This window comes from Pungitius pungitius, chromosome 13 (genome assembly GCF_949316345.1).
Source record: "Pungitius pungitius chromosome 13, fPunPun2.1, whole genome shotgun sequence".
Lineage (NCBI taxonomy): Eukaryota > Metazoa > Chordata > Actinopteri > Perciformes > Gasterosteidae > Pungitius > Pungitius pungitius.
In genome coordinates, this window is record NC_084912.1 from 14,454,166 (window position 1) to 14,466,480 (window position 12,315).

The window sequence follows — 12,315 nt, forward strand, 5'->3', positions numbered from 1 at the left end:
ACATGTTGGCTCACTGTATCCGCTGAAATCTAGCACAATAAAGATAACACCCATCAAATTAGCTGGCGGAGCTCCATGTCAGCCTTCTTAGCAGCTGCTGGGAGTGAAAACACATGTTCACTCTACTGTATACTCTATATTAAAGTCTATAACTAAAACGGATATATCCATAACTCATTCTGACATAATACCAGATGTGATCGTAGCTGCCTTTGTGTCGCCTGAGCATCTTTTAACTGATTTTTGGTGCTGCTGATAGTTTGGCAACCAGGAGGAGGATCGTAAAACAAAGTGTGGAAATGTAATGCAAGTTGTCTTTTGTGATGATTCCATATTTGATGGGTTTTTTTTTTTAAGCTACCTATGGGTGATTAGGGTGAAAGAGACTGGAAGTGCAACACAAATAATGGCATGGTAGTTTCTGTCTGTAAAGGATGTACAAAGTAACACAACGACTGCTTTGTCCGAGCTCGCACTGTCCTAATTGCTGGTGTATTTTTTCACAAGAAGAAAAAGGACATTATGACCCTATTTCCCCCGCACTTTTAAACCCATCATTTATTGATACGACGTCATCATTTTGTCAGGGCTATATTAATATTTTATCCGGGGAAAAAAGCAGACAAATGTGAATTCTGACGAAACAGCCTGAGTAAAAAGGCCCCGTATTGTTGGTACATCCGATTCAGATGGAAACTAAAAATAAATCCAAATGTCAGTGATAGATTTTGGCTTGAATAGATAATGAATTTAAATACTTGCTAAATTGGGCTCTAAAATAATTAGTCTTCAAAGATCATATGAACATTCTCCTTGGCTTGGCATGGTCTCCGGCTCAGTATCCTTCCATTACGTTGCTTTGGATGTTTTTGGGAATGCAGTAATCATTTTAAAGAGATTATCAAGACAAAAGTTGATCCAGTAACAACTTTATCATTTGGATTTTAATAAAGTTCTTATTAAATATATTGGTCAAAAAAGTTGTTTATTAAGTTTTCTCATGAATTCATTATTGATCACCGACTACAACACAATTTACATGGAAATATTTACATATAGTAATATACATACAGTATTACTATTCAAATACATATATCCAGAGGGGAAATACGCAAAACACCATGCTCACTGGTCGTGTTGGGATGTACTGGTGTATTTATGGCTGTCGCTCCTTCCTGGATGCTGATCTCAGCCACTTGTCCTCCTACGTCAATAAACCCGAGACCCCCCGCTGCCGGGAGGAGGGGGGGGGGGGGATGTGGAGCACGCTCTCGGCCGAGCGGCCTGTTGCTGACTGCAGAGAGACCGAGGCAGATGGCGGCCGTGGGGAAGGGAGCACCAGAGGAGCTGAAATGGGGCAGCGGTGAGCCTGGATGCTGCCACCGCACGCTGTGCTCATTTGTCACGACCAAAGTGAGGGGTGTAATGAGAGGAACCCCGTGGACACCTGGTGGCTGCTCTCATCCATCCCAAACACAACCAGGAATTTAGTTTGCCTTTACCCAATTATTGAGCTAATGTATTTAAATGATTGCTAATGTTTGAGGGATTCTTAACTCAGTTTGTTTATCGCTAGGAACACCTCAAACCTCCTGTACTAAAGTGATTTGTCCAATTCTGCCCGTGCCAATGTGACTGTACATTTCCTTTGACACAGCAACCAGAAAAGACCCCCGTGTGGTTAATTTCCCCTTGATAATGAAAAAAGGACACCGCACTCTATTTTCTCATTTCTCCCTCAATCTCCAACACCTCTGAGGCCAAAATTGATTGGAAGAAAGATGTCTGGCTTGGGAGCATGAGACACCGTACCAAGACGAAATCATGACCTCATCATTGTGTGGGCAATTTGAAAATTATTACACCCTACTTCGCTCTGCCGGGACCCCATAAATAATTAAGTAAAAATGTGAAAGAAAACAGGTATCATCGCGGCTCGCTCTCAGATGCAATACTGTTCATTCTGTACGGTTTGTTAAAATGAGGTCCAGCGGGGCCTTCTGGCTCGCTCTCTATTTCAGAGGGTCAGCGTCTGACTACACATGGTGCTACGGCTAAAAGATGTCCTTGATTGATAATGCCTTGGGCTGTCTGGATGTGTGTTGTCATTGTACAAGTGAAACAGAGTGGTCTTGGCTGAAAGAAGTCTGAACTTTGGCATATTTGACAATTGTCAGAGAATTTAAATTTCCATGTACACCACGAGGATCGTCTTGATCCTACGTAACCTTTGCTGCTTGAACATAACGTCTGTGACCATGGGGGGGTAATTGTAGCCTGGAGAAAAGCTTGAGAATTGGGCTAATGACTCAATGACTGAAGGTCGATCATTTGAACTGGAGTGACTGGGAAAATGTGCATCTGGGAGGTGAATGAATTATACCTTCTTTTCTTTCATTAGTGGTCCCTCTCGAAGGGTCCAAGAACAAGGTGTCCTTCAGATAAATTAAGATAAACTAAGATCCAGAAAGAAAGTTTCAGATTCAGATTATTCATCATCACACTCAATAAACACTTATGGACAGAAATGTACTGCCCATTCCAACAATCCCCAGGGTGTGGAAACTATAAAGGAAAAATAAAGAAATGAATAATCCATATTGAATGAATGTAAAATATGAAATACTGTACATCTCTGACACAGTCTATTACATTATATGTTTCTTTCTAGCAGAAAAGGTGTGCAGTTGAACAGGTAATCATTTGGTGGATCAAATGACAACCCTCTCCATCGGTAATTACTTCTATGCAGCTCACATTTTCACAATAAATAACTGTTTTGTTAAAGAACCTTTTGCAAATGAATTCAGTTTGAAACACAGTACGATTTGGCTGAAATCTGGGAACAAATTGTTTCAATAAGGTCGTTCCTGCTGCAAATGAATGAACATCATTTTGTAGGAGGAACACTCTCACATAAGAGCAGCTGCTCCGCGTGTCTTGTATCGCCGTCAATCATTGCGTCAATCATTGCGCCCTACTACAATTACCGGAGGAGGACACTTTTTACAAACTTGACATCAACAACGTTCGTCTCTAGGCCAAAGAGGTGAGCAGGTGTTTTTCATTTAGACATTTTGTGTCACTGCATTAAAAGGAAGAGGGACGCCCATCTCCACCTGGAATATGTCTTCAATGGGGGGGGGGGGGGGGTGATATAACTAGTGGTTATTTTATTCCTAAAAAAAAATAATAGCTTGTCTATACCATGTTACAAAAACCACTGGGGCAATCATTATTGCATTCACTGCGATTCATTCCATTTATAGGCACAGCTTTGGCTCATTGAAAAACATACATTTAATAAGGTCATTCTAAACAGTGGCAGCCCAGACTTCCTAACCAGGTGTGTGTGTGCTGTGCGCTTGTCATCGCTCAGCCGGCTTCTGATTGGTGAAAATCACCCTGCGGTCCCGTCCATACAGCAGTAAAACCATTGCTTGGTGGCAGATGTTGACTGGTGCGCAGACATGATGTTAGCGGATTCTTCCCTAATGGGCTGCGCGGTGACACACAGGCATGATTTTTCACGGCTAATGAGGCGCTACAAATGCTACTTCAGCGTCATGTAGAGTGAAGGGCTTGTGAAGCATTCACAACAGCCTTAATTAACCACCAGATCTACAGGGAGTATGAAAGCAAAATGCCCTTTTTAATGTCCTGTGTTTGCATTTATTTCAAACTTAGGACTGACTTGTTTCCAGTTTATTCTATTGATGCAGGAATGAACCTAGCAGCATGAAAGGAGCACATATCGGTTGTCACTTCACCGTCACTCTGTCACAGACTTAAAAAAGAATGATGGGACGCTCTCTTTGTGAGAATGAAGGCCCTCACACAGAGAGGGGTTTTTAATGTGCCATTAAATCACACATCAATATGTGTTTTCATGTGTCCTAATGGACTCGAATGTTAGACTGTAAAAAAGCAACATATTTCTATTTTGGACCACAGTCTACTTTTATGTGCTTTGCACTGCAAATAAAGGCATCAGTTGTGATAAATCAGCTGAGTTGCACCTGCCATGATGAAGAATACAGCGCAGAGGCTCCAGAGTGATTCACTTTGGGCATTTTTGCTGAAATGCTTTGATGCAAAAGAATCAGCTGCTAACCTTTTTTGCCTTGTTTACATAACCGTGATATTAATAAAGGAAATACTGATGTCACGTCAATAATACATAGATGACATATATCATCCAGCCAATCTCAAATAATTTCATGAATACAGTCATTTGTACTTAGTCTCTTCACCTCCCCCAAATAATGATTTGAGAAAAATCTATTTCTCGCAAAAGAGATTTGCCCATAATATTGGTATTTTTTATGATCAGTATAAGCCTTCAGTGAAAATGTGATATCACTAAAGACCAAAATTGGGATAGACCTAAAATACACCAATGCAATGACAACACTGCATCCTTTCAAAGGAGCAAACAAGATCAAGTACCAGCTCAACAGGCAGCGCTTAGCACAGTGTGGCACAACCTTGAGTAATTCCTAAATTGCAGCTTGGGTTGGATTATAAAGTATTACACAAAGAAGCATAACAATCGATCGCTTGTTTTCCTCTCCACTGTGCAAACCGATTTGAGTACGTTTTGCCTTAATGGATCTCTACAACTTCAAGGTAAGCATTAAGGTCGTTCCATTATATTCACACTCCTTCACAGACCTTTTAAATCCTCAAAAATGTTCTGTCGTCCTTACATTCCATCAACAGCCCTCACTCTGATGCCTGCTCGTGTTACAATGCGCGGGGCCAGCTGAGGTTGTCTCATGGCTCAACCCTCCCAGTGCTGCAGGACTGTGGGCAGAGAGAGAGAGAGAGAGAGAGAGTGTGGGCGAGCAGGACCGGGCTGCTGGCCGCCACCTGGAGTCTAAAGGGCCAGAGGGGCGACACAAGAGCAGCTCCTTGCCCGAGGGCCCCTCCTCCCATCCCCGTAACGTCCACAACGATCTGCGTCGGTACCACTACGCAGTCGTGACTGACGCAGCCCGTCAGTCAGACAGCTCCACCTCGGGGGCCTCGGCCATGATGCAATGAGGACACCTCGCTGTCTCCACATCCGTCACTCACTTTCACACAACCGATAGCCGGTGTAGCGGGGGCACACGTTTAGCACAAGGTGCACAGCGAGTTTGTTTTCTGGTGTAAAACTGGTAAAAGTGTTAAAGTGCAGAGTTGAAATCACACTGCAAAAAGTTGAGGGGTCAATTGTACGAAAGAGCTGGAGTTATTTTCCAGCGTCAAGATCACATTCATTTGCAACACTTAGTAGAGTTAAATTAACTCTTTGTAGCTGTACAGTGTCACAGTTGCTGGTGTTGGGCTTAACTCTACGTCTTGTGGCGCATGGATTGAAGAGGGTGTATCTGGAATCACAAGGTTTGAATACTGGCTGCTTAAAATAAAATGTAAAATGAGCAAGACAGTTAACCCGTAATTGCTCCCTGGGATAAAATGTGTAAATAAACCACTGGTTAAAAATACAACCAAAGTTGCTTTGGATAAAAGCGTCAGCTAAATGACATGTAATATGTTTAACACTGAGCATATTTATTAGTATTATTAGACTTATTAGACTTATTCTGAGTTAAATGGTTAACCCTTCATTGAGTGTTGATTTAACACTGACAAGATTGGAACAATATAAACACCAGCTTAGATTTAAAATTTAATCTCACAGAGTCAATTTAACTGTCCCAAAATTGCTGTGTGCAGGTCTGCCTCGTCCTTTTGTGTTCGAATGAGGTCATCATCTTTGTCTGTTACAGATGGCTGGATCAGTATCAGCCAAAACCTCTCACACGGTCTGTATGCCATTATTCTTAACATCAATATATATTAAGAGGATTACAAACCCATAAACATGTGATATCTAGCATCAGCACTGACATAGAAATATACATTGGGATTCACAGGCTTACACCAGCAATCAATGAATGAAAGAGGAGTGAACCACAGCCATTAACAGCAGTTAACATAATGAGAGCAATCAATGCGCTGGGCCAAAGGAACACAGCTAGCTGCACTGAAGTGAACGTCTTCCACTTTGTAAGAAGCTCTTCCACACAGCTCACGGGAGGCCAGGTGATTTTATTTCTGCTCAGCCCTCTCAATCAAAATTGCAATTATCCAAACGCGCCCACAGGGACAGGACGGTGCAGCCGTAGCCAAACAAGATGAGCAATACGAAGGTCACCGATGGCTGCAATAAGAATAACAGCCTTGGGTCTGACATATTAGAGCATCTCAACAAACACTTTACTTATTGCACATCTTTAGGAAAGATGAGGAGCAGCTTTGATAAATTGGAATTAACGAGAAATATTGCAGACTAAATCATTGTGTAAGGACTATACTTCTGTTGCTGAAGATTTAGAAATTCATCTGATCGCCTTTCCGTGAATGCCACAATCTGTGGTGGTAATTCCCTGCATTTTTGTTTCAGTTGGTGCCTTTTCTGCATATATTTGTGGTGGACATACAGGTGAATGTAAACACTAAATAATGAATAAGAGGGACAAATACACTCACCGGCCACTTTATTAGGTACCCCATGCTAGTAACGGGTTGGACCCCCTTTTGCCTTCAGAACTGCCTCAATTCTTCGTGGCATAGATTCAACAAGGTGCTGGAAGCATTCCTCCATATTGACATGATGGCATCACACAGTTGCCGCAGATTTGTCGGCTGCACATCCATAATGCGAATCTCCCGTTCCACCCCATCCCAAAGATGCTCTATTGGATTGAGATCTGGTGATTGTGGAGGCCATTTGAGTACAGCGAACTCATTGTCATGTTCAAGAAACCAGTCTGAGATGATTCCAGCTTTATGACATGGCGCATTATCCTGCTGAAAGTAGCCATCAGAAGTTGGGTACATTGTGGTCATAAAGGGATGGACATGGTCAGCAACAATACTCAGGTAGGCTGTGGCGTTGCAACGATGCTCAATTGGTACCAAGGGGCCCAAAGAGTGCCAAGAAAATATTCCCCACACCATGACACCACCACCACCAGCCTGAACCGTTGATACAAGGCAGGATGGATCCATGCTTTCATGTTGTAGACGCCAAATTCTGACCCTACCATCCGAATGTCGCAGCAGAAATCGAGACTCATCAGACCAGGCAACGTTTTTCCAATCTTCTATTGTCCAATTTCGATGAGCTTGTGCAAATTGTAGCCTCAGTTTCCTGTTCTTAGCTGAAAGGAGTGGCACCCGGTGTGGTCTTCTGCTGCTGTAGCCCATCTGCCTCAAAGTTCGACGTACTGTGCGTTCAGAGATGCTCTTATGCCCACCTTGGTTGTAACGGGTGGATATTTGAGTCACTGTTGCCCTTCTATCAGCTCGAACCAGTCTGGCCATTCTCCTCTGACCTATGGCATCAACAAGGCATTTCCGCCCACAGAACTGCCGCTCACTGGATGTTTTTTCTTTTTCGGACCATTCTCTGTAAACCCTAGAGATGGTTGTGCGTGAAAATCCCAGTAGATTAGCAGTTTCTGAAATACTCAGACCAGCCCTTCTGGCACCAACAATCATGCCACGTTCAAAGTCACTCAAATCACCTTTCTTCCCCATACTGATGCTCAGTTTGAACTGCAGGAGATTGTCTTGACAATGTTTACATGCCTAAATGCACTGAGTTGCCGCCATGTGATTGGCTGCTTAGAAATTAAGTGTTAACGAGCAGTTGGACAGGTGTACCTAATAGTGTGCCCGGTGAGTGTATGTATTCCCTTGTAGATCAACTTTTCTGAACTGCTCAAAACCTTCTGCAGATTCAAAACATTTCCCACACAATCTGTGCTCTCTGCATTTTCAACAATTAAGTCTTAAAATTTGGGGGGAGGGAGGGGGGGGGATCTTCATCAACGACACACACAAACACCTGTGAAACTATAAAAAAAAATACAATAACATATGATATAACAAATACGAGTTGTGAAGATGGGGCACTAGATCATATGGTCACAGTGACCAAGCTGCAGTTTATTATGCATTTGTAGGTTTAGATTTATCACCTTTATTTACCATTATGACTTAATGTGGAAAATGTAGAAAAATAAAAATGTTAACAGTTGCCTTAATTTGCTGTCGCATGAGTGATGGGGATGTGTGTGTTCCGTTGTGATGCTAGATGTGATGCTAGTTGTGATGCTAGTTGGGATGCTAGTTGTGATGCTAGTTGTGATGCTAGTTGGGATGCTAGTTGTGATGCTAGTTGGGATGCTAGTTGTGATGCTAGTTGGGATGCTAGTTGGGATGCTAGTGGGCTTTGTAGCACATTCCTCATTTGGGTTGGGATGCGGTGGCTGTGATATTTAACATATTTCTTTGTGTCTCTGTAGACTGCTCAGTGACCCCTCGTGTCCTGTGTTGAATCGTCTACATTTGTCACCACCCATTTGTTCAAATCTCATCTCTCTCTCTCATCATATCTCTCCACCTATTCCTGTTGGTCTTCCAAACTTGACCAGACCACATCAACTGGCTCCTTTCCACGCAAAGCGAATGCCATTATTAGTGCAACCTTCCAACTGGTCCGGTCCTTTCCTGTCAAACCAAACAGCTCCAATGACCCGTGAAAGCTGATCCTCTAATATGTTGTTGTATTAAAACCGACGTTAGAGGGGGCACCGAGGGGGGAAAAAGCGTTACCCTTTGACGCCATGGGAATGAGAAGGAGTCTGTGAGACGGCCACATCAGGGTTGTCTCACATTAAGTAAAAAGAGCGATTGTATTCAAATTGGAGTGAGAACCTGCAGCCGGGGTTTAAGTGCCTTGCCCAGTGGCACCGCTTAGCGCCTCTCACTCATTTAGTCATAATCTTAGGCTTATACTGTACATATGTTGAATTCTACATGATCTTTTGATCCGTTTCCCATTTACTTCCACCCTCTTCCTCCTCGCACGTGACTCCCAGGGCCGTGGTCTCGTTTTGGCTCATCAAGTGGTCATTGACATCCAGTCGTAACACGGATTCACAACGCACAGCATCTCTTAATTAGTTCAATTATTCAATCAATAAAAGCGTGCGCGCTCAGACAGAGAGCTGCTAGCCTTGCTGTGCTGTTTTGATTGTAACACTTAATTGCATTTTGAGCATGTATAATATGATTATGACTACTGACAGCAAATGTGAAAAGCCTAAATCTCGCCATGATTCCAAACTGCACGGAAAATGGTTTCATCCACCAAAAACCTGATTAGTGGCGCTTCTCTCTCTCCTGGTTCAAAGTGAAGATGCAAGTAATAATAACCAATAAATATTGTGTGGGGGGGGGGGGGGGTTTGTTTGCTTTTTTTTTAACAAACATATTTAGTGTCCAACCTGCACCACTTTTAGGAGAAGAAAGTAATATCTAGAGTTGAGACCAGTTTACTTTCATCTAATATTTAACGCTAGTATAAGCGTGTAGCTTCCTGTTCCAGGAGGACAACATTTAGGTGGCTTCTATTATGCAAAACAACAAATCCCAAAACTTTGTCAAGGAAGTACCTGTCAAATATAGCATTGGAATAAATTAGAGCTTAGTCTGGGCATAACAAGCAAGACTGCTCAGGCCTTGAATAGAAAGGCAGAGTTTCATGAATACTTCACAGGGTAATCAATCAACCTTGCGTGTCACAATGGCTGTGAGGGGCATGGTTGAGAAATCAAGTGACGCTGGTGGGAGTCAACCTACGGGAAGAATACACAACTCTTACGTTAAGTTACAATCAAACCAGAATTAGCGAAGCGAAGTTCCCAAAGCAAGAAACCACCCGTTTCCATAGTTATCAGCCGATTATCAGCGTTTATCCCTCAGTACCGATCTACCCACCAAACGGCACTTATTGTAACGTGGAATGAAAAACGTATGGCACTTCAATTTAAGAAAGTTAGTAAACACTAACTTTTGGATTTACATGAAACACAAACTGTCCAGTGTTCGACTCCCCAGCCCAAGGCCTTTGTCACCTGACGTTCTCCTCTGCTCCCATCATAATTAGTATTGCTGCTGGAGGCCACTGCTGGCCTCTAATGTTTGAATACAAGATAACAACCTTCTGAATCATGATGAGGTAGCAGAAAGACATTGAGACATTATCATTGATATGTTGCAGCTTATCAGATAATATATTGTCTTTACCTTGCCTTTATCTCTGCCTACTGCACTCACTGCCATTACACCTATCAAATGTAAGCATTTAAAGACTGGAAAAGCCATCTAACAAAAACATCTCTAAAGCTCGATAAACCCTATTTTGTTAATCCCTACAAATCATGGTTTTACAGCTGTTTAACTGCATTACGATTAACAGATTAAACACATGATGAAAGATATAGTGTATGGTGCAGAGAGCTTAAGAGGTTCTGGTGGGAGTATAGATTTAGATTGACCTCAGCTGGAAAGGACGTTTCCTGTCTTTATGTTAGTGCTAATGCATCCACACAAATCACCACAAGTATTCAGTCACTCAAATGAACAGAAACAGAACAGTTTGTCTAATAAACAACTTCCACAGAAGATGTACCATCGGCATCCTTTCTGTCCAGTGGACAGAGGGAGATGATGAAAGAGAAGTGACACGGCATCATTTACTGATTAAGATTACCACAGGGAGCGGTCACTTTCCATTGGGCTCTGCTTCAGAATCCTCAGTCCCATTTCTAGTCCGATACCTAAGTGAACTGTTGGGAGGTCAATTCTTTCAAGAAAGACCCATCAAAGCCGTACACTCAATGACACACCTCTACCACCATTGCAGAAGATCAAGTGCAGATTTAAAAGCTTGTAATGCATCTTTCTTTAAACCAAAGGACGTAATATGGACATGGACGATGGTGAACTCCGAAAATGAGTGGAGAGGTGCATCATCAGCGGAGCTGAGGAAAACGCAGGTGAAACAGAAGGAGACAGCTAGCGGTAACAACTTGAGACAGCCCCCACCTGTCAATCAAAGTGTTCACGCTCTTAATTATGTCTTATTTATAATGCCAAAGGTTGAGTTATATAAAGATGATGTTACAAAGTGATCTTGAATCAATGATCTATTCTTTTCTGAAATGTGTCATTATTTGAGGAATCAGAGTCCAATCCAACAGTGAACTCGCCTGACGCTAAGGATTCAGGCCACAAGGTTAGTGGTTTAATGTCCTAACTTAGTGGTGACGATGTGGTCACTGTAACACGTCCTTCTGAGAGCAAGCTGGCCTCACAGAGTCAGATGAGGCTGCTGCATGATGAAGAGCCCTCTCTGACCTACACGCATACTACACATGGTGCATTAAAAAGTCAAAGAGGCTGGAAAGAACGTCCTCTGGCTGGAGTTTTCCTTCTCTCTTAAAGAAACAAAAAAAGAAAATCTTGAATTATGTGTTGAAAATAGTGGTATTTAATAGTAGTATCCAGTGTGAACCAAATTCCACTGTATTAATCATATATTTTTCAACCACAAAATGTCAAATCAATTAAATAAATTCATAAAACTGTTTGATTAATTCATTGACTAACACACATTTTAATTGGTTAAAAGTCAATTTGGTTGATGACAGCCGGAACAAATTGCTTACAGTCCCCAGAACGTAAAATCTCTTTTAAAAATGGAACACAGCTTCATATACTGCGACTATCCAACGGTATTTAACAGGGACGTTCTCTCTTCAAGTGGAGATCTGTGAGCAAGTTGAACTTTGGGAGCCACTGAGAGACGTCTGTTAGCTGCCCGAAGGAGTGAAGAGTGAAGTTGTCCCCGGGTGAGAAGACGAACAAGCTGCAGAGACGCACCGCTGGCGGCGCTTCTTTATCGGAAAAAAGAGCAAAATAAGACACGTGGTACAAGGCAAACTGCTGGGAACGTAAATATACAGTATATTTACATAGAGAGATGTAGAAAACCAAAATGATTGCATTTGTTGCTTTGTGTGTGACACTTAGTATTCATAGGCACGTTCTCATAAAACACCTCAGGTCACATACCTTTATTCTCATGGGATGCATTTATTAAATGTTTAGAAATGTGCTACATTAACATTAACTGTAATATAACAATTTATTTACACATTAATGTCTAGTAAAGGCATTCTCTAAATTAAAATCAGCAAACACAATTATATTTAATTTAAGCCTCATTTTCACGAGAAGGACGAGTTCAGCTGAAGTCAACTAAAGGGAGTTGTAGTGTTTCTCCCCTGTTGGGAGCTCATTGTTGGAAATTGGGGCGAAAGACGACAGAAATGTAAAGGCTGTCAATGAACGACTTAACCAGCAGTAATAAGCGAGGCTTCAATAAACAGGACTTTCCAGCAATAACTG